The sequence below is a fragment of the Mixophyes fleayi genome, chromosome 12 (assembly GCF_038048845.1).
Source record: "Mixophyes fleayi isolate aMixFle1 chromosome 12, aMixFle1.hap1, whole genome shotgun sequence".
Lineage (NCBI taxonomy): Eukaryota > Metazoa > Chordata > Amphibia > Anura > Limnodynastidae > Mixophyes > Mixophyes fleayi.
This window is the reverse complement of record NC_134413.1, coordinates 11,422,245-11,449,367: the sequence shown is the minus strand read 5'-3', so window position 1 is coordinate 11,449,367 and position 27,123 is coordinate 11,422,245. Positions and strand designations below refer to the sequence as shown.

At 37.7% G+C, this 27,123-nt stretch overlaps 1 protein-coding gene across 2 annotated transcripts in view; it reads left to right on the top strand.

Annotated features, from left to right (window-relative positions):
* Window positions 1–27,123, top strand: part of LRFN5 (leucine rich repeat and fibronectin type III domain containing 5) — a 175,425-nt gene that overhangs the window by 84,486 nt on the left and 63,816 nt on the right. The window contains exon 2 of one of the 2 annotated variants that reach the window (XM_075193440.1): window positions 26,819–26,889. The gene's annotated coding sequence lies outside the window, so the exon portion shown is untranslated. Of the gene's footprint in view, window positions 1–26,818; window positions 26,922–27,123 lie in introns of both variants that reach the window. The other variant, XM_075193438.1, reaches the window with a different exon arrangement.

Below are 27,123 nucleotides of genomic sequence, written 5' to 3'. Positions count from 1 at the left end.
GACCCACTGGGTTCTAATAAGACAAAAGCCTTAGGGTGCCAACCCATGCTGCGATTTTGATGACCACTAAAGCCCCTTAGACCTAATTGCTAGCAAATTACAAACAGCCAGTCCCATTGATCAGGAGTTGATCAGGACGGTCGATTAAACAATGAGTGTAGTCAGTCATTGTCTGGCAGCACAAATATTGCCCAATCTGATACTGGTAGTTGACATAAGCACCGCACTGTCTAATCTATAAAATATCATCATCATCATCATCATCATAAACATTTATTTATATAGCGCCAGCAGACTATGCAGCGCTTTACAATTGGGAGCAAACAGAAATAAATCAATGCTGGGTAATACATACATACAGAGAGGTAAGAGGGCCCTGCTCGCAAGCTTACAATCTATTGGACAATGGTTTGAAACACAAGGGTAAGTGCATCATCATATTGCGCATTTGTCCAGCTAGAATGCAAAAGTTAAAAAGTATTTAGTGGGCTGTATGCTCAGTCACACAGCTATGTTGGTCAGAGGGTTGTTGTCTTGTGTTAGCTGTTTAGAGGGTGGTAATAGGGTACCCTAGGAAGTTTAAGAGGGTGGTTGAGGAATATTATAAGCTTGTCTGAAGAGGTGGATTTTCAGAGAGCACTTGAAGGTTTGAAGAATAGAGGAAAGTCTTATTGTGTGAGGGAGGGAATTCTACAAAGTTGGTGCAGCCAGAAAAAAGTAACCGAGAATGGGAAGATGTGATGAGAGTGGAAGAGAGACGCAGATCTTGTGCAATATTTCCACACACGTGTATGGCCAAATGTGATAGACAACCGGACTCTTACTTAACATACCAAACTGGGTGTGTTGCTTCTGGGACAATTTCCATGAAAAATGCTGTATTTTTTAACATTGTTTGGTTTATTATGTACGAACCAAACAATTTATAAAAATATAAATCAAAGTAGACGTTGAATACCATAGATCAGAGAGAGAGTTCCATACGGCTCCCAAAACACACGTTCGACGTGCCTCTCTGTGCAGATCATGCAGATAAGTGAACAAAAATTACACAGTGAAATATAATAAGACACATAAATGTAATTTAGAAAATGTAGGCTGACTCATACAAAGCAGACAGGAGGACATAAATTTTATTTGGGGAAGTGTGACCATGAAAACGTTCGAAGGAATTAGAACTTCCTTAGAAATTCTAAACAATAAAAAAAGTTGATTTGCCTGTGTGTAACATCTTGTCAGTCTGACAATGCCGCGCACAGCGGATTGTTCAGTGATTAGTTCGGCAGATGCACTTCCAATGCCTTGTGCGGACTGATTTCCTCAGTGACAGACGAGAGTCATTGCTTTCAGTCCCAATTGCCATTTGCTCTACACTGACCCAGTTTTCTTTAATTTTCTTTTTCATCTACTTGTTAATTGACTTTCTATATGGTTCATCTTTCCTGTAATGAGTGTAATGTGCATTACATTTTCTTCTCACAGCTGGTACAGTCTTCCGCTTCTGCTACACATAACTTTTTATTTTGGCTTCTGTTGCCATTTCTTCAGCCAAAGAGAAAACAAAGGCAAAAAAAAAGTTAAAAAAGAAGATATTAAAAAAAAGTTAGATTGTTAGCGGTTCATGCACAGAGTAGTTGGCGTGACGGTCCTACCAGGCTCTCCCTGGCTTTAGCAAAGGCAGGCGCTGTGCACGCAGTCAAGGTGGGTGTGACCACATGGACCAATAGGAACCTCACAATCCAACTCTGATTGGGTTGCCCATTAGGTTGATGGGGTTCCATCCAAAAATAATCACCATTGCCAAGCCCCCACAGGTGGCCCCGCTACTTTGCACCCACCACCCTTTGGCTCTAGTAAAGAGGTGGTAAAATTAAGCCTCTCTAAACCGTTGCACAGACAATTATTGTCATTTGGATTATTTTTATGTATATAATAGATGTGTTTTTATTTATTAGTTACCATTAAAGGCTGTTAAGTCTCATTTGCTAACATTACATTTGCACGCAACATTTGCATTGAAATACAACAACTAATCAACTTTTACCGGTCTAGTGCAAATTGGACATTCAAAGTCATTGTCTGGTTGCTATGGTTCAAAGCAAAATTTGCTTGGAAACCCAATGTTAGTAGTTGTCTTATTATAGGAAGATCACTTACTATACAAAATAAACTCAATAATAATAACCATTATCAAACAAACAGCTGCCAACCCATTCCAAGTAATAAACATGTGATATCATGTCATTTTATTAATATAGTTGATAAAATACTTGTTCTACAAATAATTGTCTACTCCTCTCAATAAAATGCAGCAGAATATGTTAGCCCTGTATCACAATATAAAGTGTATTAATCCCTTATACTAAACAGCAACAAGAAAAAATATTGTTGTCTGAAACATTATTTATTAATTAGTTTTATACCTTAATGATCAGACCAAATTGTATTATTGTGATCTGAGTTGCTTAAACAAATATCATTTTTGATGCCAGAATGTAGTCAAGAGAATTTCTTTTTTTTTCTCCAGGACAGATAATCTGGTATCATAGCGAAATAATTGTTCAGCCCTTTATACACTGAAAAACACCAAAAAAAATATGTTTAAAAGAAATTTCAAACTGTCATGAACCTTCCTGTAAGTAATTACTCAAGTATGAATTTCACGTGCACTTTTCTATTTATTTAGTTTAGCTATTGTTTTACTTTAGCCATTAATAATGATTTTTTGTAACCTAAGGATTCCCTTAATGACAGCATTGATAGATTCAGTGCAAACTGCATCTAATATGCGATACATGTTACCCTGAATCTATCATTGCTGACAATTTGGGAGATCTGAGACAAATGTTATTACAACTATGACATCACAAAATTCGCTATTAATTAATGTAAATCTATTGGTAATGGCTACAAAGGGGTTAAGATGCCATTGAACTTTTGACACTGCAGCCAAATATCACAGTGAAAAAAGTTTAGTTGATAAGAATTATTTCTTAGCGTAGCTGGTCCTGCTATGATAGCAGGAGCAGCAGATCTTAAAGAACAGATTAAAGTAAGGTTAACTACCTGTGTTGAGATATCTTTACTGGAAAAGGGACATTTCATTCAAGTGTAAACAGCCTGACGTTTAAATTATGATATTTCTAGGACACCTGATACACACAATATATATTTTAGTGAAATAAATTCAGCGGTGAATGGAGAATGAATCAGTTTGCAGTCCCATCTCTTATCGCCATCTGTATGGAAGGCTGTGTATTCTATCACAGCAGAGCTGGTGATTCTTTGCTTTTGAAGTATGGAAATGACTGTAAACGCTGGCACAGCAGCAAGGCGTTCACCGCACTCACCTTGGCGTGTTGTAGCTTTACTGCGTGACATGTCATTTCATTTTTGGCTCCCCTGGAACATTCATGCTCAGTGATCCTTGTCATTACCTCTCCAGCTGTTTTCTGTCCACAAATCATGTTGAGCGAGCATCTCAAATAAATGGAAATAAATATCTTGACAGTTTTACTATTATTGACAAAAACTGCAAAAGAGAGAAAAAAAACACACGAGACTCACAGAACATGCAATAGGTGTAATAATGTTACGGTGTATACCTCCAATAGAGCCATAGTGAATATCTGTTTTACAGACTTCAGACACAAATCAAAATATTATTATTACTATTATTATTATTTATTATTGACAAAGTGCCAACACATGTAGTGCTGTACATTTAGACAATCACAATATATATAAACTAATACAGTATAAATTATATATATATATATATATATATATGTGTGTGTGTGTGTGATGTTAACTTAATTTTGTAGATATATGGGTGTTGTTAATTATCATATAGATCTCTATTTAAATTGCTACAATACCATGAAACAGAGGTTAAATATCGCCCCGGCCAAAAGAGCTAACAATCGAAGAGTTTTGTGGACATTTGATGCATAAGATAATGGAATAATAATAGCAGTTACTGTGAAAACTGTAAGTGGTTGCAGTAAGACAGAGGTGGTGTAAGGAATGTGAATATTATTATTATTATTATCGTAGATTTGTAAGGCACCACAGTGCTCCGCAGCGCCGCACTGTAAGGAAAACAGGACATACATAAAACAGGGACATACAAGGTAGACAAAATAATGCAGACATGAAAACAAAGGGTATGGAGGACCCTCCTCATTAGGGAGCTTACATTCTAAGTGTGAGAGGGCACAACAAGAGGAGCGAGTGTGGCTCAGAGTGGAGATTGGGACAGTTGTGAGGGTGCATTAGTGTGAATAGTGTTATCGGGAATAAAGTCACCTCTAAAAAAGAGATGGGTTTACAGAGAGCATCTAAAGATGTGAAGGATGTGGAAAATTCTGATTGGTGGTAGGGAATTCCATAAGTGGGGAGCAGCACGGGAGAAGTCTTGTAAGTGGGAGTGAGAGGTGGTTACCAGAGACAAGATCAGATATATATGTAAGAGGGCGGGAGGGAGTGTATTTTGAGGCTGTAGAACAAGTTATTGGTGCTGTAGACACCGACACTGTTTACTCCTACATAATTATTCCGATAATGAACAGAGCGACATAGAAAAAATAACTACTTACCAGTAAAAAGACACAGTGGAAATGCGATGAGAGGACATCGAAACTGTTCCAAATGACGTCAGTTGCGTGCGCGACTTTGTTTTTTGTTTTTTTAAAGCGGCAATGTACGTTCTATGGTAATGTTAATTTTATTCCTAACCCTAACTCCTAACCCTAACCCCTAACGTAAATGTAATACTTACCTGGGTGCATTGCTGCTTTAAAAGCCGAAATTTCCAAGTCGTGCACGCAACTGACATCATTTGGAAGTGTTGCGATGTCCTGTCATCGGATTACCTCTGTGTCTCTTTACTGGTAAGTAGTTATTTTTTCTATGTTGCTCTGTTCATTATCGGAATAATTATGTAGGAGTAAACAGTGTCGGTGTTTACAGCACCGATAACTCGATTACCACCGGTATTTTGATATGAGATTTGAAATGTTTGCAGGGTTAGTGATGTTGAGGGCTTAGTAGATAAGGGTGAGTAATTTGAATATGGTTCTGGAGGACACAGGGAGCCAGTGTAGAGATTTGCAAAGTGGTGCAGCAGATGTGGAGCGGTGAGAGAGGAAGATCAGTCTTGCAGCAGCATTTAGAATAGATTGAAGTGTGGATTTATGGCTGTCAGGAATGCCAGATAGCAGGAGGTTGCAATAGTCAAGACGGGAGATGATGAGAGAATGGATAAGAGTTTTGGAGATTATGGAGAAGGATAGTCTTCCTTGACAAAAAGAGTCTACAGGGTCCATTTATAAATTTTGCAGGTTGAGGAGATTGACTTAGGATGAGGGCGAAGTATGTGGGGAAGACATAAAAGGCCAACCTGGAACAGTTTGTATGGGTAAATATGAGTTATGTGAGCAAGGATCAGCAATGTGAATTTTGAATATGTATTATCAATTTTTTGGTGCTATCCTGTAGTCAAACTTGCAATTCAAACTCTATACAAAGATATAATATAAAGAGCCACAGCAAAATATCAATCAATATAAGTAAAGTCCCATTTATGTTATTATTTAGACAGTAGATCCCTTTTCCCCTCTTTGTGTGTGCACTCACTTGCCCAATGGGGGCACAAACTTTTCGGATACAGAAGTTGATGTTCTTTACTTCTCTCCTAGTTCCTGTTGTTTTCACTTTTTGATTGAGCCGACCTGATAACCGATTGCTGCAGGGAAGGTCTTGAAATCGCTAGGAATTCATAAAGATGAACAGAGAACGATACCGCAGTCCTATTATATTACCATTTGTATTTTAAACAAATTTAAAAATGAGCATAATTACACTTACAATAAAACCACACTATAAAAACATATATATAAAAAAAAATATTCTTTTTGATGTTAGAATGCTTTGAACAAATCCAATAAATTGCATAACCCCAGGTCTGTTGGTGTTCAGCTTGTTAGCGATGTTATTGCAATGAGGAAGTAGCAATAACATCCCTAACAAGCTGAACACCAATGAACCTGGGTTATGCAACTTATTGGATATGTTCAAAGCCTTCTAACATCTAAAAGAGGGTATTAAGACTGGCAGCATCTGTATCTGTGTCATTCTGATATTGTTTAATATATGTTTGTAAAGAGTGTTGTAATTGTAAGTGCAATTCTGCTCATTTTTAAATGTGTTTAAAATAAAAACTGTATCACGAGTAGCGAGGTATCGCTCTCTGTTCATCTTTCCCAGTCCCTATTGATTTCGAGACCTTCCCTACAGCAATCGGTTACTAGATGGGCTCAATTGAACAGTGAGAACAAAAAGAGAAATATAGAACATTGACTTCTATATCAGAAATGTTTGTGCCCTCATTGATTAAGTAAGTGCACACACAAAGAGGGGAACACGGATCTACAGTCTAGATAATAATAGATATGGGACTTTACTGATAGTTATTGATATTTTCTTGTGGCACTTTATAATTAGAGTTTATAAATTGCATATTTGACTACAGGGTAGCGCCAAAACATTGATCATATATGTTATAAATTGTTTATTAAAGTGTGGTGGTATTTGCAGTTTTTGTGTTATTCCCTCACAAATTAGTATGTCCCTGTCTCCTGTGCTCATTACCCCTCTAACTAAAATCTGTAATCTATCTCTTACTACTGGTATTTTTCCATCACTATTCAAGCACGCAGTGATTACTCCCATATAAAAAAAACAGAATTCTGACCCTAAGTGGGGTATTCAATTGTTAGCGAGTTCACTAAAATACTCACGCTCGAAAAATTTTACCGTTAATAATATCTCGCTGGATTTCAGCTCGCAGCTCCCTGAGCTGCGAGCTGAAATCCAGCGAGTAAATTACCGTATTAACGGTAATATTTTTCGAGCGCGAGTATTTTAACGAACTCGCAAACAATTGAATACCCCCCTAACTCTTTTGTAAATTACCGCCCCATATCCCAGCTCCAATGCCCCTCCAAGCTTCTCGAGAGAATTGCCTACACTCGCCTCACACACTTTCTTACAGCAAACAACCTATTCGATCCTCTTCAGTCAGGATTTCGCTCTCAACACTCCACAGAGACTGCGCTGACCAAAGTTGTCAATGATTTGATCACAGCCAAAAATAATAACCATTACTCTCTTATAATTCTCCAGGATCTCTCTGCTGCATTTGACACTGTTGACCACTCTCTCTTCATAAAAACGCTGCAATCCCTAGGTGTTGAAGACACTGTCCTATCCTGGTTCTCATCCTACCTATCTAATCGCTCTTTCAGTGTTAATTTCTCTGGATAAACCTTTGCCCCGCTTCCTTTATAAGTCGGAGTACCGCAAGGCTCAGTCCTAGGTCCTCTGCTATTCTCTATCTACACCACTTCTCTTGGAAAACTAATAAGCTCCTTTGGATTTCAGTATCATCTCTATGCGGAAGAAACACAAATCTATCTATCCTCTTCTGATCTTTCACCATCTGTGTTGTCTCGCGTTACTGACTGTCTTTCTGCCATTTCATCTTGGATGTCTTCTCACCAACTCAAACTCAATCTTTAAAAAACTGAATTAATAATATTCCTGCCTGACATTTCTATTTCTGTTGATAACATGACCATAAATCCCACCCCGCAAGCTCGTTGCCTAGGTGTAATCCTTGATTCACAACTGTCGTTTATTCCCCACATCAACTCTATATCTAAATCATGTTACATACACCTAAAGAACACTTCCAGAATACGCACATATCTGACACAAGACACTGCAAAAACATTAATTCATGCACTCATCATCTCCTGCATCGACTATTGCAATTCCCTCCTTACTGGTCTTCCCAAAGTCAGACTTAAACCCTTACAATCTATTTTGCATGCAGCGACTAGATTGATTTTCCTTGCAAACCGTTATTCCTCTGCTGAGCCACTCTGTCAGTCTCTACATTGGCTGCCTGTATTTCAACGAATCCAGTATAAAATTCTTCTACTAACATATAAGGCAATTGCACCGACATACATTTCCTCACTTGTCTCAAACTATCTCCCAACTCGACACCTCTGTTCTGCACAAGATCTGCGTCTCTCTTCCACTCTCATCACATCCTCCCATTCTCGGTTACAGGATTTTTTCCGGGCTGCACCCACGTTGTGGAATTCCCTCCCACTCACAGTAAGACTGTCCTCTAGTCTTCAAACCTTCAAACGTTCACCGAAAACCCACCTCTTCAAACAAGGTTATAATATTCCTCAACCACCATCTTAATTTCCCTAGATTACCCTATTACCATCCTCTAACGCAAGACAACAACTCCTTGACCAACATTGCAACACACACAGCCCACTCTTTACTTTTACCTTTGCATTCTAGCTGGTTCATTGTGCAATATGATGTAGCACATGCCCTTGTGTTTCAAACTCCCATTGTCCTATAGATTAAGTAAGTAAGCTATAGTAAGCTTGCGAGCAGGGTTCTCGTACCTCTCTGTCTGTATGTATTACCCAGTATTGTGGGCTATCTTTTAGTTTATTGTAAATACGTTGAACTTTGTTGTGTAGTTTCCTGTTTTACATACATTTTATTGGCTATTTTGTTGATCTTTACAGTATGATTGATGCAACTTTGTATCAATTTGTATCTTATCCTGTATGAATATACAGCTGCACACTTCTCGCCTTCTGTATGTCGGATGGGAGTCTTGAGGGGCCAAATTATAATGGGATAAAATGGAATTTTGACTTTCAATTTAATTCACTTTTTAACCCAACTAAAACCACCTTCTTAATTTCACCTATTTTTTTTTTTTTTAAAAACTTCAGTAGTTTATACATAATTGATGAAAATGATAAAAAAAAAATCCTCAGAAGAGTTTGGATTAAACACATTTTGTGACTTTCACTTTCAATGGTGTGAAGTTAGTTTTTGACAGCACTAACTGTTCGAAAACAGCAGGAAAAAGCAAAACTGAGGAGGACATTGCCAAAAAAATGACGCAGACAAACTAAATGAATAAAACTGTGAATACAGATAAATTAATGGCAGTTACTTTGCTGCTCTGAAAATGGTTCAGCTGACATAATTGACAGTCGTACGACACTGACAACAATAAAAATAGTTTTGTGATTAAAAAAAAAACAATGGCTCAACTGGCTTAATACTTACGTTAGGAAGTCATGGCTTGCGTCTCTCATGAGCAGACGAAAGTTTTCAAGGGAAAAGTGGTTTAAAAAGTAACATTAATGACACAGCAATAACTCTTAATTAGGTAGAAAATGGGCAAAGTGCAGGTGAAATACTGACTTTCTTGCGGTATTTGGGTTAAAACAAAAAACAGTGGTAACTGTGGTTGGTCTTTGCCAAATACACTACAAAGTGTTTTAATAAATAGATAAATAACGGTGATACAGTATTTGTTGAGGGTATGTAAAAAATTTACTTTGATGATTTTAACTATCATGATCATCATGTATTTATATAGCGCCACTAATTCCGCAGCGCTGTACAGAGAACTCACTCACATCAGTCCCTGTCCCATTAGAGCTTACGGTCTAAATTCCCTAACACACACAGACACACAGACGAGGGTCAATTTTTATAGCAGCCAATTAACCTACTAGTATGTTTTAGGAATGTGGGAGGAAACCGCATCCCTGGAAGAAACCCACACAAACACGGAGAGAACATACAAACTCCACACAGATAAGGACATGGTTGGGAATCAAATTCATGACCCCACTGCTGTGAGACAGACATGCTAACCACTGAGCCACCGTACTGCCCAACTAACTAGAATCCTTAGTATATAGTGATGGGCAACAGATGACCCTAGGGCCCCCCAAACCTTCCCCTTCAACCCCAGATCTTCCTGCTTCCTGATCAGATTTGTTTGTCATAGCTGGTAACATTTATTTAAATGACATACTGATATGTTATTTCAGATTCGTGTCTCCTTTTTTGATTAATTGCACTGTTTTAACGTATTGCAATTAAGGGTAACGTGCAGCCACATTTAAAGGTCAGAGATCCGCACAATACGGCCCCAAAGAGTATCAGGTTGCCCATCGCTGCTTTAGTATCTGTGATCTTGCTATATAGGGCCAACATTATTATTGAAGCTCAAGCCAGCCAGAAATTGCATGTGCATAAACTATATTCTCCATCACATAGAACCTTCCAACCATGTCCTAGAAAAATCAACTCTGCACATTCCCTTTCCTGATTTGTGCATTGACACACTGTGTGGGGAGCAGAAATATTACATTCTGACACTTTAGGACAAACTTGCAGCTGGTTAAAAAAGAAAATCCTATTTAGATATTCCTGAGCAAGTCGCTTTATGACGTTCTCTGGGGATGCGGCCCATATTTTCCATACTCTTCATTAACATTAACTGAGAGGTAAGTAAGGCAGCATGTGTGTCACCTGCTGAAATCCACCAGCGCATGTCTCCCATTCTTTACCACCATAGAAACACTTTCCTATTTCAATTCACAGCTTTGAAATATTAATAAACACTTATGAATGTGCTACATTGGCAAGATAATTAACTGTTATATGTTATATTGTCTGCTGAGCTCACTGCGTTTCCTCTGTTCCAGTCTAGGAATATGTACATCTGTACAGTGTTATCCAAACAAACCCACAATGGTTTCTTGTCTTTAAACTTTGTATTTAACATGCAGTTAGTAAGTACAATCTCACAGAACAGAGATGATAAAAGGCACATCTATAGGGGCTGATGGAGAGAGAGTGCCACTAAAGGTTTGCGTAGTGTATTGTGAAAAAGCTCTTCACATGCTCAGAAAGTAGGCGCGCTCATATGCGCCCATGCACACTTACGTCATCCTTACCGCTTACTCCGCCATGCACCTGGAGGAGTGGCGGGGGACTTCTAACTTAGGCAGAGCACAGTAAGGGCAATTGGGAAAGGATAGAAAGTGGATCACAGATGCACATGTTCCCAAGAAAGCCGTATTATTTGCAAATAGCAGATGTTAATGATGATGATGATCTCTGACACTAAATAAAGAAGTGGAAGTTGCTCAATCAATTTATAGACTATAGCAGATGCTTGAAAGGGTGGGGTTATCCTGAAAGGAACAAACACACAGAGAGACACCCCAGCACACTGCTATAGCCAGCAACATATCTGCCATTTCTACTGTAGATAAAAATGCAAAAGTCTCAGTTGCACACATTTGCAAATGTATGTTAAAGCCACCCGCCACTCCACGGAGCTTTTGCTAATAGGGTGGTCCTAACTCTAAACAATGAGATCTCTGACACTAGCAAGCCACTTGCAATTGTCTATTTGCTCATGCTGATTGGTGCTTTCTTCATCGCTCAAGCATATATTATGCTTTTGAGTGTGCGTTTAAGCAAAACTTAGTTTTTTATATTTTTTTTGTACACAAGACGGGGAGTTGTTTAAGGGAGGAATTTAAGATTTATTGATGCCTTATAGCGCATGCACATAAAACAAGTGGAGGAAACATGGCCGCAATTGGGACAAAAGTGTCTGTGATGTGTGTCTGGACTAAACCAGACGCACCGGCTGTTGGTGCCGACCTACATGGATCTTAAGAAGTGTACGACAACACAGCATGCGTGTAAATGCGCTGTTTTTATGTTTGTTTGTTTGTTTGTTTGTTTGTTTTTTTAATGAATTTTATTTCTGTTTTTTAATACAAAACAAAAATGAAACACAATTGCCAGAGACCAAAATAGTAGTCGTTGTCTAAAGTAGACAATGCACAGCTTTATTTAACGTAAACGACGCCCATTTTGTGGCCAACCCTGAATCAGCCCCATAGCGCTGATGGTATGGATTTCATTTAAGTAGCGCCATAAATCTCTGCAGCAATTTATATTTGGGACCATACACAGTAATAAAACAGACAAAGGATAGTAACAAACAGACCAAGAGGTACAAAATTCTGTTTTTACCTAAATACTATACTGGCTCTGCACAAGGCTACTACACAGTTAGGGCCTGAATCATCAACATGGGCAAACGCAGGATTTGTGGAGGGGGGGTTTCCACACCACGCCGCCAGTGGGCGTGACCAGCATGCATGGGGGCATAGCTATAATTTTAGTCAGTGCTTGGCTGCTCTCCAACTCTTCCTATCCCCATAATATACATGGGCAATGCTGCGTGCACTACTGTTAGGTACACGCAGCTTTCCCTTTTCAAGCAGAGCCGTGTGAAGTTGGGGCAGGGTCCAGCCACCTCAATTATACAGTGACCCAGGCTTTGAGGGGGGTTTCCAGGCACTAGGAACCCCGCCTCCCTCGGTTTGCCTATGATCAAGGAATGTAAATGTCAATATTTTGCATAAAAGTCCAGAATCAAACAGCCTGCCAGAGAAACGTTCAATTCATCTTTGAGTGTAAAGGACCCTTATGTATTGGACGTATCCTGCAGTGTCCTGTCTATTAGAGAAGAGTGATCCTAGACCTGTAGGACCTGATTCATTAAGGAACTTAGGCAAGAATTTGAGTAAGTTTTCTTACTTAAGTTTTCTGGACAAAACCATGTTGCAATGCAAGGGGTGTAAATTAGTTTATTATTTTGCACATAAGTTAAACACTGTCTGTTTTTTCATGTAGCATGCGAATATCAACTTTTAATATCAGTGTGCAAATAAGCTATCAAGTATTTTGTATAATTATTGAATTATGTTAATAAAGTAATTTAGTCAATACATTTCAGTTTAACAGAAGGCGGTTACCGTGGGGTTTCTCTAGTAATTTCTCTAGTAATTTTGAAAATGTTAAAATTGGTGGACTTCCATTTTTTTCTCCTAACTTCACAAATATGTATATTTGTATGAAAAGGTGTTTTTTTTATCTTTAATATAAACATTTTTATTTTTTTATTTGGAGTTGACACTACGTAAATACAAATATTTCTAATGGATAACTCTAATGGATCACATAAATAATGTTGGGGTAACTATTTACCTTGACCTAAGTGGAGGTTTAACAGTGAACTCTTGAACTCATTACTTGAAAACTGCTGTTTAATATGGATTATTTTCTAATACATTGTACAGGTATTTATATATATGGCTTATTTTTACTTTTGTTGACTTTATTTGTCTAGAAAATTTAAGTAGTATTTTCTGATGTGCACAAAACACGAGCAATATAGGCGTTTCCAAGGGGAATTTCTGATAACATCTCTTTAAATAATTACTTATAAATCATGACTTTGGGTAGTCTGACATTCTATAAACTAGAACTGCATTGTCAGTTCTGCATGACCTCACTGAAAATCATTCCGGGTAGGAGAGAGCAAAATCACAGCAAAATTCCATGTACATCGAGTTTTAAGGCAAAGTAATTTACGCCCATTTAGCCAACAACTTTGTATCAGCCCCAAAATGTTGAATGATTATTATAACAGTCCTTGAACAGTCCCAAACTGACACTGCACAGTGTTTAATAGACATTAGAAAGCAGCGGAACTTCTACATCGGATCAGCCCCATTAAGTACACTGGGAGGTCACTCTGTAGGAGCTTTATTGTAGTGCAAAATTAGATTGTTATTTACTTGATCTAATTGTAGCTGAGCCACAAGTACAATTAGTTTTTGCAGTTACAGTAAATTAAGGTCAGATTCCTTTGGAGTATAGAATACGAATGATGGAAAAACATTACCTGTGCATTTGAAAAAAGTAAGAACTGCATGCATATAGCCTCAATGAAATGTACACAACAGCAACGTCTATGGCACAGTGGACTTAAAGATGTACACACGCACTCACATACAGACATGCTTGTATTATATATATATATATATAGCCTAGGATTAAGATATAACTGAATTCACTTTAAAATGAATGGCAATAGTATACTATTTTTGACAAGGATATATATTGGGGACCATTTCAGCTCTCTTTACTTTGTGCACTTTGATATCATATGTTCCATAAGATCCCCATTTTGCCCCATCACTCATCTTGAAAGTGTTCCAATGTATGTAGAGTGGTAATAATTTAATTATGATGGATTGAGTGTATGATGAAATAATTGTATGACAGAATGAATGTAGGATGGAATGGATATATGATGGTATGATTGTATGATGGCATTATTGTATGGTCTATGATTATATGATGGAATGAATGTATGATGCAATGAATGTTTTATGGAGTAATTGTATGATGGAATTAATGTATGATGAAATGTATAACTATGTGTGAAGCTACTTGCTTTTTTCTGTGCACAGTATTAACTATTAACATTGTGTCTTATGCGTTTGATTGGTCTAAATTTTTAGGACTGTTATATTAAGCTTATGAATAAAATGTCCTTTCAGTAATCCATATGATTTTTAAATATTTAATTTTTTCATTATTTTCCTCCTGTAGTTATGATTGTGTGACGGAGTTATTGTATGTTGAAATTAATGTATGAGGCAATGATTGTATGATCGAATGATTGTATGATGGAATGAATGGATGATGGAATGATTGTATGATAGAATGATTGGATGATGGAATGAATGGATGATGAAATGTTTGTATGATGGAATGATTGCATGATGGAATAAATGTATGATGGAATAATTGTATGATAGAATGATTGTATGATGGAATGATTGTATGATAGAATGATTGTATGATGGAATGAATGGATGATGGAATGATTGCATGATGGAATGATTGCATGATGGAATAAATGTATGATGGAATAATTGTATGATAGAATGATTGTATGATGGAATGATTGTATGATGAACTGGATGTATGATGAAATGAATGTATGATGGAATGATTGTATGATGGAATGAATGGATGATGGAATGATTGTATGATGGAATGAATGTATGATGAAATGTTTGTATGATGGAATGATTGCATGATGGAATAAATGTATGATGGAATGATTGTATGACAGAATGATTGTATGATGGAATAAATGTATGATGGAATGATTGTATGATAGAATGATTGTATGATGGAATGACTGTATGATAGAATGATGGAATGATTGTATGATAGAATGATTGTATGATGGAATGATTGCATGATGGAATAAATGTATGATAGAATGATTGTATGATGGAATGATTGTATGATGGAATAAATGTATGAGGGAATGTATAACTATGTGTGAAGCTACTTGCTTTTTTCTGTGTATACTGTATCAATATTGTGTTTCATGTTATATTATGATTTTAGTGTTTTCCTCCTGTAGCTATGTAACAGTGATAACGGAAACTACTTATTTTATAAAAGGCTGAAATGTATACATAGTTTTAACATGCAATAGGAATTGTTATCACAGCAAAAACTCCAAAAATTAAGTTTCACGTTGAACAGGTAATTTCACAGAGGTGCAAAGTTCTGGGAATACAATCTTCAAGAGCGTTCGCTTCACCAATCTTCACTGTATTCATAAATTCTAATTTCACAGAATTTATAGTCTGTGAATAGACCTGAGGCAACAGTGTTTGGGTTAGGACTGGGATCGCTTAAGGTCAAAATCCAGCAGTAAAACGTAAACACACTTATGTCCATTTCATCTGACTTTCTGGTATAAGCCTGCACTATTTCTGAAAGAAAAAAAAGTTTCCGCTCGAAACTCTAAAAGGAACGTTACGGAGTGTTTAATAGTACTCAGATACAGTGTATGGGCATGCATTGGTACCTGTACAATTTTATTTTTAAATTTTCAATCACTTTAAGCCAAATTTTTTAAGACATATTTTTTGCCTAAAAATGAGGATGATGCCCGTGCCCTTATCCCATTAATGAAGCTTGTTAATAACACCCAGAGTGGCCAGGATGCATAGGTTCAACTTTAATGACATAAAATCTCTCTCATGTTGCTTCTTCATAAGCCAGGAAAATACTCTGTTGTCCAGGACCTGTCAGATTAATTTGTTGATGTCAGAGTAGATAGGACAGTAAAACGGACAGTCAAGGGGCTCAGCGATTCCTATGACGCCCCCTCACAATAGATCTTTGCCAATCTTTGGCATTCCTGTCCTGACTTCCAAAAACCCTTTAATGTGCTCTTTGCATAAATAACATATATTATTTTGTCATTAAATTCTGATGGATGGCTAATAAACATATCTGATTAAACTCTCCGATAGAATGGTGCTAACATTTACATGAGATATGTTCCTCGGAGAACACTAATCAGATTTCTGTTTTGTATAATTAATGAATGCATATTCACCGCCAATTATAGGATCAGCTAGGTGAGTAAACAGTAATATCTAAAGCGTCTTAGATTAAAACGTGGGTGGCTGAAATTGTTATGTCCAAACACAATGATGCATAACATGTATTATACTGTGTAACTCGTTTGGCAGTAAGATATATTTTCTTCATTTTTGCCTCTGAAAATGATCCGCGTTTATTTTACTTCTTCAAAATAAAATTTTCTATTTAATGAAAAATGTATCTGGATAATTATTATTATTATTAATATTTATTTATAAGGCGCTACAAGGCATCCGCAGCGCCGTACAGAGACAAACAAAATCACAATACAATGGGAGACAGCACAGTACAGTAAACACAGCAACTCAGTACGCTCAATGCACAGCTAGAGAGGGCGGGGAAGGGGGAGGGAGGATCCGAAAACGACGGGGCCCAAGAAGGGGGACGCGGAAGACAGGGAGACCCCCAGGGGGGAGGAGGGAGCGAAAGTGGACGTGGGGTGGAGGACCTTTGAGGAGGAGGGCTAAGTAGCTGGAGAGCAGAGTTAGAAGTGGTGGAAACAGGAGGAGAGATGGCCCTGCTCAGAGGAGCGTACAATCTAAGGGGAGGGGTGGATAATGTTAGCGTATTTGCTTTTTCTTGTGAACTGGATAAATAGGACAAAACATTGGTAAATCTGTGCTTGTAAACTACAAAGTGTAGGGAAAAAAATGGTTGTTTGTTAAATACGTTTATCAGTTTGTGCACTCGTGACCCCTATACTGCTGGTGTGAATGGGAATATATGTAAATGTGGGAGTCCTCAATCAAGTCTTACTTCTCCTTAGTAAGCTTGCACAGGTTTCAATAGAAGAGTTTAGACAGGAGCAGCAGTATTAACAGCCGTCCAGCACCAACAAACAGCTCTATCTGTACCTAGAAAAGGAAGGAATGAGACAGATAAGCTAAGCAGAGTTCTAGGGGTAAATGTATCAAGCTGAGAGTTTCCGACGGGTTTGAAAAGTGGAGATGTTTCTATAGCAACCAATCAGATTCTATTTATCATTTTGTAGAATGTACTAAATATATGATAGCTAGAATCTGATTGGTTGCTATAGGCAACATTTCCACTTTTTAAACCCACCGGAAACTCGCAGCTTGATACATTTACCCCTTTACCCCTTGAAATAATCTCTGCCACAGGACAGAGACATTAACCTTAACCCTAAGCAATCTATTTCTTGGAGACATTATCATTAATCCCAAACAACTTATTACAGTGGGATAACAATCTTTATTTCATACAAGCCACAATTATTTCCAAGACACTCTTCTTTTTTCTGCATTACGTATTATTCCTTGGGCAGTTGTACTGGGCGTGAACCAGCTAATCCGGGGAGTAACTAGACTTGTCAGGGCCCATAGCAAGATTTTCAAAGGGCCTCCTGTATTTCTATCTATACTGGTTTTATTCGATTAGAGGGCAGATTATTAATGAGCATTGCTTTGATCTACTTTACTGTAAAATTACAGCTCTTTTTCTTGATTATCATACTGTAGGTGCAATTTTATGCTTGTAGCTCCCTACAGCTACTTTCCCCTTTTGTAAAAACACCCTCTCAATGCCGTGTGCAACAGTAGCAGGTGCAGGACATCACAGGATATACCTTCCACAGTTCAAAGCTGTCCAGCTTGGGATGGAATGACCGAGCCCTCAAATTGGGACTGTCATAATCATCATCACCATTTATTTATATAGCGCCACTAATTCTGCAGCGCTGTACAGAGAACTCATTCACATCAGTCCCTGCCCCGTTGGAGCTTACAGTCTAAATTCCCTAACACACACACACACACACACACAGACAGAGACAGACACACAGACTAGGGTCAATTTAATAGCAGCCAATTAACCTACCATTATGTTTTTGGAGTGTGGGAGGAAACCGGAGTACCCGGAGGAAACCCACGCAAACACAGGGAGAACATCCAAACTCCACACAGATAAGGCCTTGGTTGGGAAACAAACTTATGATCCCAGTGCTGTGAGGCAGAAGTGCTAACCACTGAGCCATCGTGCTGCCCTATATCTTATACTAGTCACGTGATGGACAGATGTATCAGCTACAATTTAACAAATTCTTTAACCACTTAGCCACCATGCTAACTGTCCTGCCTAAATCAGGTTTGCTGGCATAACCAGAACCATCAGGTTATAAAGATTTCCATGAAGATGTTTAGCCTGTGAATAAAATCTCTGCACCACATATTAAAAACATAATAATCTTAAGGGAAAATATAACAGATATGATACATATACATTCATTAATATAAGAACTTTCCTTGCATCTGAATAATAGAGGGTTTTTTTTACCATTGGTCTGTTGCTGCTGCTGCTGCTGTTGTTGTTGTGATAATCAACCAAGCACTGACACACACTGTTACTATTGCTATTAGCATTTTATTATTTGAAACAAAAACATTCTATATTATACTTACGTTATGGCCTAGGATATTTCATCTTCCGCAGGCAGAAGGATAATTTCATACAGGACATATGAATGGTGCTTTCGGATTCATTGTTTTGTGCAGAGGCTAAACACAGATGTTACTAAGTCACTAAGCCTTTGTACATCAACGTCTACTCTCCAGTCCCTTTTCTCCAAGCTCAGCATCTGCAAGCACTGTAAGATTATTTGACACTAGCTTTTGAAGGGACCCAGAGTCAATACTAACCTGGGGCCAAATCAGGGGCAACACATTGCCATGCACACACCTTGAGGGCAAAACATGGGGGGGTGACTCAGCAGTGCCAGGCCACCCCTCCTCTGGGCCCCGCAGTGATTTCACCCTCCACCCCCGCTGTAGTTCTGCCATTGGGCCCAGTATATCTCTCTTACTGGCTGCTATAACTAAAGGTAAAACTATCCAGTCAGCAGGAAATGATAATATAATATAAACCAACCTTAGGACACTTGGCTGTTCATAAAATGGAAAACTACTCTCTCATCAGACCTGTAGCTGTGCATAAACAAGTTTGAAAAAACAGCAACAGTTGCCCTTGGATTTTCAGCCCTCTAATGCTAACAAAAGTATGAAGTAATCTTTATGTTGTTGAGCAGAAGAAATGACAAGTCAAAACTCCTATAACTAATTGTATCCTGATGGCCGTGTGTGTATGTGCAGTACTTAGGCAGGGTCAGAACCTGGTAGTAAAGTGATCACGATTGCAATCACTGTACTATAGACTCTTCATCACACAGTTTCCTGTTAGAGCCACTGTCCTGGCTGAACAATTTTAATAAATAGGTTTGTTAAATAATTTCTTATCGTTGCAATAATAAATGATAATTAACCTACAGAAAATGCATAGGGTCATAAATAAACCCCCTAAATGAGGCCCTTCATCTTTTAATGTATAAATATAAAATTTGAGTTATTGTTTAATCTTCTAATATTTCAAATCCAAATGAACACGATCTGAATATATACATAGTATTATTTTATTTTGATTGCAACATAAACCAGGAATCTAAATATACTAGACTGATTTAGGCAAACAAAAATATAATTAAAATAATAATTTTTCCCAGACGATTTTAATTTACACAGAAGAGAACATTATTCTTGGAAACCAATCAGGAGAAGTACAATACAATCTTTTTCTGACGAGTTATTTCAATGTTAATGGCCTGTAGAAATGAGAAAGTATATGGCAAAATTAACTTTTTATTTTAATGTAGCATTTAAGAAGCAAGAACAGTTTTCAGATGTATTAACACAATTGAATTGCGTAATTAGATAATGTTTTACTCTGCTAATATTTAGCAGTAGCTGTAATAAATGCAGAAGATGTGGTTGGCCTGCAAAAAATAATCAGATTTCTGCTTAATTGCTTTTCCAGATTTTCTTATAAGTTAAGTGCTAAAAGTTAACATTAGATATGTAAACGTATCTCTGTTCAGACATGACACCTGAAAAACATCCATATAGAAAATAATACACAATTTCAATCGGAAAAAAATTACATAATTTTCTAAAGCAAGAATCCTGGAATATATAATCAATAGAACTAAAAGGAAACACAAATTACTGATTTCAAGGCTGGTAAATGATTTATGTGCATTTGTTGTAATGTAAGTTTGAGCTCTAAGCCATTTAACTTCAATCCTAAATAATTAATAAGAAATAGTTGCAAAAAAAAGAGTTTTTTGCCTCGTGTTTTACATGCAAATCATTTCTAAAATAAGTTTTGTTTTATGTTAAAAATGTATTCAGGTTATTTCCAGAAACTAAAAATTAGTGATGTAAATAGGTGTTGTTTTTTTAGGTGTAATATATACTTATTTGCTGTGAGACAACAATACAAAACACTGAGCCACAGAGGGGCATAAAATGCTTTTCACATCAGGGGGTAAAAGTATTAAACTGTGATTTCTGCAAATCGATGAATATCGGCGGCTTTGACAGCTAAATTTAAAATGGCAATTTTAAATACTTCATCATCATCTATTTGTTTATATAGTGCCACTAATTCTGCAGCGCTGTACAGAGACCTCACTCACAGGCAGAAGTGCTAACCACTAAACCACCATGCTTTGTGGTCAGGGCCTGATTAAGGGTTCTGGCCGCCTAGGCTAATACACCTGTAGCGCGCCCCCCACATTTCCCCCAATCATTAAAGGAAAATTCAGGAGTATTTTCCAGCAAACAAATTTAGACTAGTTCTCTTACCTGTTCTTGCTGTTCTTTCTTGCTTGTTTTGGGAGCTTTGTTGTCGTTTATCTGCCTTCTGGAAAGTTTTGGTCCTGTTTTGAAGATGTGCAAATATTACAAACACTCAATGATTAGACATCCTCATGAACACCACACAATATAGAGATCATACCTCCCACAAGCGGCCAATTCATGACCCCTCAGTCATTTCATCGCACAGCAGCGGCCAATTCATGACTCCTCTACACTCTGTCACCCTCAAAACACACTATGTCCCCCTTTCTGTACACACTCTGCCCCCTTTTCTGCACAAACTCTGCCCCCCTTTCTGCACACAGTCTGCTCCCCGTTTTGCACACACTCTGCTCCCATTTCTACACACACTCTATCCCCCTTTCTACACACACCCTGCCCCCCTTTCTGCACACACTCTGCTCCCCTTTCTGCACACACTCTGCTCCCCTTTTTGCATACACTCTGTCCCCCTGCATAAACATAAATCTATTTACCTGTCCTCTTCCCTTCCGCCGGCAGTCAGCTCTTCTCAGTGCAGTTCCTCACTGACACAGTCGGAACGTAATGATGACATCACCACCATACTTGCCAACTCTCCCGGAATGTCCGGGAGACTCCCGCATTTTGCGAGAGTCTCCCGGACTCCTGGGCGAGTGTGGCAATCTCCCGAATTCTGCCCACTTCACTAGGAAGTGCCCCACTTTCTAGTGAAGTGGGCAGAATTAGATCCCAAACGGTGCGATTCTCAGTGAATCGCGGCATTTGGCCCAAATGACACGATTTTGACCGCCCCGCCCCCCTCACGCCCACCTCAAGCCCCCCTCCACTGCCTGGCTCCCGGAAGGGAGCTGAAGAAAGTAGGCAAGTATGATCACCACCGACAGGTAGTGAGTTAGGAGGGAGGAGGAAGGAGAGGGGTGGAGTGGGTAGGAGGAGAGGGGCGGAGGGAGCGACAGTGTGGAGGAGGGGGTGGAGTGCCTCCATGTGCACGAAAATCAAAAGTAAGAAAAAAATTATTATTTTTTTTTAAATGCTCTGGCGTTGCACCTTCCCAGGTCCCAGCACCCCAGGCTGCAGCCTGATCAGCCTATTGGTTGATCAGGCCCTGTTTGTGGTTAGCAATTTGTGGTTGCAGCGAAGTGCAGAAAGAGGATTAATATCGAGGAACAGGATTTAAATGAGATAAAGGGCTGGAGAGGGAAGTTTTACACGGATGCTTCCTACTTTGCAGAAGTCCTAGTATTCTACAACATATCTGTTATCTCAGGGATCAGTTTTTAGCCCTATATTTATAATAAGATGCATTTTGTACTTCCCAGCTGCACTTCTGCAGGAAAGCATACTCCATAGACGCACTTCGACAAATGTAATAAAAAGATTTTATCATGTAAAAAGTGACACATGTAATAAGGACAGTCCCCGTGCCCCCTCTTTCTCATGGTTAATGTAACACATACAGAATATGCAGCTACACTAAACAGTATTTTAGAAGAAAAATGGAAAAGTGTAAATGATAAAAGAGTTGGTCCTAAAGTATAGTATTTTGGACTTTATGTCATGCTTCTACTGTTTTCACCCTACGCATTTTACAGAGCATTAGCCAATCGACAACTCCAGGTGCCAACTGACTTTACATTGGTGACTCCAAGGACAGTGATATTAGCGTACACCTTGATGTGCGCTTAGGAGACATATAGGCACACTTGCACACATAAAGAAGCAGTGTGAGTATGCAGCTTGTTAATTAAATGATACATTCAGGTAACGATCAGATGTCCAGAAGCAGAACTGTGGAACTTTGTCACCACACAGAACAAATTGCTCCTGGGTGCCTACCACCATAGGATTCGTGGTGGTAACATTGAAAGGGTTACGTCTCTAAAATATTTTAAACAATTTTTTTTTTCTACTCTTGTTCCTCCAAAAATTGCAAACACTACCAGTCATGGAAATATATTCTCTGATATACTACCTCCAAATATGTTGGCTTTTACAGTATTTCTTATGCTTATGGAACAATTTTAGCTCATTGTCAAAGATATTATAATTGTGTTCGATGTGCATCTTGCAGATACACGAAGACTGCCGTAAAGGTATCTGGAGAGCGTACACACGTTCCTCCTGACTACTAGACAAGTGTTCCCAATTTCTGTTTTCCTGATTCAGCATCATTTCAAACACCATTCTCATGTTCCGCTGTAGAGCCATTCCTGGCAGCGTTGTAATCTGTCAGGCACAGCTGCCAATGGTTGTAATTCTTAAATAATCCTGAAAAGTCTGTAATTATCACAAAAAAGCCACATAGGCACACTTACTAGTAGTTATACTACATAAATCAGCTTGTATTTGAGGTCGTAGTAAAGGTCATTTGATTCTTTTAGCTTTAGTTCAACATTTAAATTAATCAGACATCCGACAAATCTTTCAGATGCAGTTATCCTTATTAAGAAGATATTGAAAGGCTTAAGTGAAATAAAACAAACACATAGAACCTATTTTTTTCAGACACTCAGCAAAACATCTCCCTCATTCAGAGCCTAGATAGATAGAATGTTGTCTTATCAGTGTATCAAAAAACACATTCCCTCTTCAATACATATTATCAGCCTTGCATGAAAGATTCATAATATAACATAACCCTTCCCTGGGATTAAAATCAATTCCTCCTGCAGTAATATGACATTTTGGATCTTACGAGGGCAGCAAGATGTAATTATCACAACTTCCATTAGAATAATGTCTGCTTTCATCTGTGCCGCAGTATGGATATGAAACGTAGGACCACTACAAAATGGCTGCTGATAACAGTAAATGGTAGCCATTATCAAAGCACATTACATAGAAAAATACATTTCAGAATTTGAATTATATGATAATTGTGAAATGCCATTTGCTACATACATAAGCCTATGATCTAGAAGGAAAGATGGCATCTGACAGACATTATTGGTTTCAAGCATAAACAGGTTTATTGAAATAGGATAACTGTGTACTTGGATTTCAAAAAGCAAACAAACCTTCTACTGCCAAGGAATTTGTTTGTTTTTTTGAAACATGTTATTTATGGTTTATTTTAGTTTACAAAGACAAAACAATTTATTACATTCATCTTTTATTATTATTTTTTGTGTAATAAAATTGTTACTTAAAAAAGTAGTTACAAACCTTTTTTGTGGAATTGTTTATGTACTGGAATAATAATAATAATAATAATAATAATAATAATAATAATAATAATAAGTTTGAAGTATAAATGTTTTGGGGGTTACTCTTTTTTGAGCAACTTTTGTGGGGAAGAAAACTATTGGCCAATAATGAACATTCTAAAGTACCGAACCACAGAAGATTTACTAACCTCTATGAATATTGCATTATAGTAATAGCTTTTTAGGGGAGATCAGTTGTTACGAAATAAAAATAATGTGCTAAAGCATCACTAAATACTAAGGGCCTGAGTCATTAAGGTAAGTAAGGCAGAAAAAGGAATAAATGTTCTCCGGGACAAACCATGTTACAATGCAAGGGGTGCAACTTAGTTTATTATTTTGCACATAAGTTAAATACTGGCTGTTTTTTCATGTAGCGTACAAATACTTGATAGCTTTATTGCTACACTGAAATATAAAGTTGATCTAGGACATGCTCTAGCCTAACTACAAATCTGTCCTCCAATTTTAAATTTGACTCCCCTCTAATGCAACATGGTTTTGCCCAGGTGCAAAGTTACTCATTTTTTATGCTTTGCTCTCCTTAATGACTCAGGACCTAAAAGTTACAAGGTGATATGTATATGCAAACACAAATTTATTTCAAGGTCGAACACTATTTTTATGTTAATATTTTGAAAAGCCACATATCTATATTTAGGGTTTAGAAAGGGAATTGTTGTTAGTCCTCATTTAAACATTAATGCTGGAAATCTCTAACATATATTCAGAATACATTATTTTGTGCGTTATCCCAGTATCCCTGCATTATCTAAGATTGGCAATATAATATTAACATTATCCACTTTTCAGTATGCATTGCATGCTTCTTATAAACATTTTATCTCCTCACGTAAAGTATTATCACTAAGAGGTCTATGACTAATATGATTTGTCCCTGTATTTTGATATTATGGAATAGATACTTGAATATTTTGCAAATTTGTCAATTAAATTTCATGGCCTGAGAAAACAGCACATTTTAAAGTGAGTAATCCTAATGTATTTCCCTTAGAACCCAATAAATTAAATACAAATTGCTTAATACTAAATAACTACCTATAACATTCACAATTATAGTATATATATATGTGCCTTTCTGGCTATTGTAGAACTACAATTCAACAATTCCTTGGCAGACATAGAGACTGTTTTACAACAGCCGATGAGCCAGGAAATGACGTCTACCTTTGCAGAGAGTTCCTGGGCCAAGTAAATCCACTATTTGTGTATTACTGGGCTTAAAAGGGGAACAGTTAATAAAGAACTTTTACTTAATAAAATGTGTACATCACATTTTCTTTGTCCATTCTGCATCAGATTGTCATTTTAGGATAGAAGTGTTTCTCTAGCAGAGCAAAGAAAGAGTGATTAGCAGACTTAGAGTATTGTCTGAAACAATAATCTGTGTGGACTGCTATATTTACCTAGGGGAGAGGGGGCTGGACCAGTGATGACACAGCAGCTCAAATAACTGCAATCTCAGCTTTTTGAACTGTATTACATCCCAGTAGGGAATTGTCCTAAAGATGCTGGAGGTATTTGAACCGTTTGTAATTGAGTGTAAAGGAAACATTTTATATTTTACGCAAGCTTTTGTGTGATGTATTTTACTCTAATCGTTGTTTACTAGTCAGGGGGGCAAAGCAATTTAGCCCATCAAAATAAGCAGGTAGTAAAAATTGACATTATAGAATAACTAAATTAAATGAAATCAATTACAAAACTCTATTAAATACTTATACAGGTTTTTGCAGCATGTGGGAGTACACCTTCCACCACACCCACACTAGAACATAGATGGGAGTTCAACCACTGCAAACCCCTATTTGTTTCTAGGAACAGAATATATTTTGAGTAGGTGCCTTTGTTAGAACTCTTCAGTTATGATTAAAGGGCGCTGGATGGAGAGGTAGGATTTGATGCACTGGTAAAAATGACAGTCAGTTCCTGATTCCATGGGGATCCTATGAGTTCTTAGACCATACAGTCACTTGCTGACAGTCATTTGTAGCTGTGCATTAGACGTTTTGGCACTTTCCCACTCTCCTGGATTGTCTGGGAGACTCCTGAATATTGTGGAGTCCTACAAGACTAGCGGGAGATTAGGCCACCCTCCGGATCACGCTTCTCTTCCTTGTGAATTGGGCCGGGGCCTCATAGATGCGTTTTCAGATATCAAGCCCCGCCTCAGCTGCCCGATGGTGCAAATTGCGAGGACAGGGGTGTGATGACGCGAATCACATCTTCACGGCCCCCACACTTCCCCCTTGACCTTCCCTTACACCCTTGACCTTCCAAAAAATAGCAAGTATGCTTTCAGCAGAAGACCTCACTAATAGTGAATGCAGGATTTGACTGCACTATGTGGCCCTAAGGGAATTAAACCCTCCTACTTCCCAATGATGTACTAGTGACCCCTTCACACTAATGTAGCAGTGCGAAGCGAGACTAGGCATCTAAACCCTACTAAAAGTGAGGTGGAACACATTTTGAAAAGGATTATAAAAGATATTTGACAATAGATTTTTACATAAAAAGTCAAAATAATACTGAAAATATGACATACTTACGTTATCTTGTCTAACTATATGTACAAAAACTGGAGAACTATAAAACCGCGTTATATAAATACTGTATATATTATAAGGGAAATACAGTTTTTGATATAGAAAGTAATGTTATGGTTATTTTCTTCCCTAGGTTGCTTGTGTCTCCATGTTATGCTGTTACCTATCAGAGGTTTGGACAAACTAATGTATTCAGATGACCAGGTGAATACCAAAGAGATGGTTTCCTAAGCAAGGTATCCCACAACGAAACTTTGTCAACTATTTTTATTTTTAGCTTGTTTTCCTTGCAATAATGATGCCATTATAATATATTGTGTTCATAGTTATAATTAGTACATTTGTATGTTGTATTATACACTTATTTTATGGCAGTCTTCTGCATATTGATTAACAAATCATTGCACAAAAGTACGAATGCACAGAAAACCATACCAG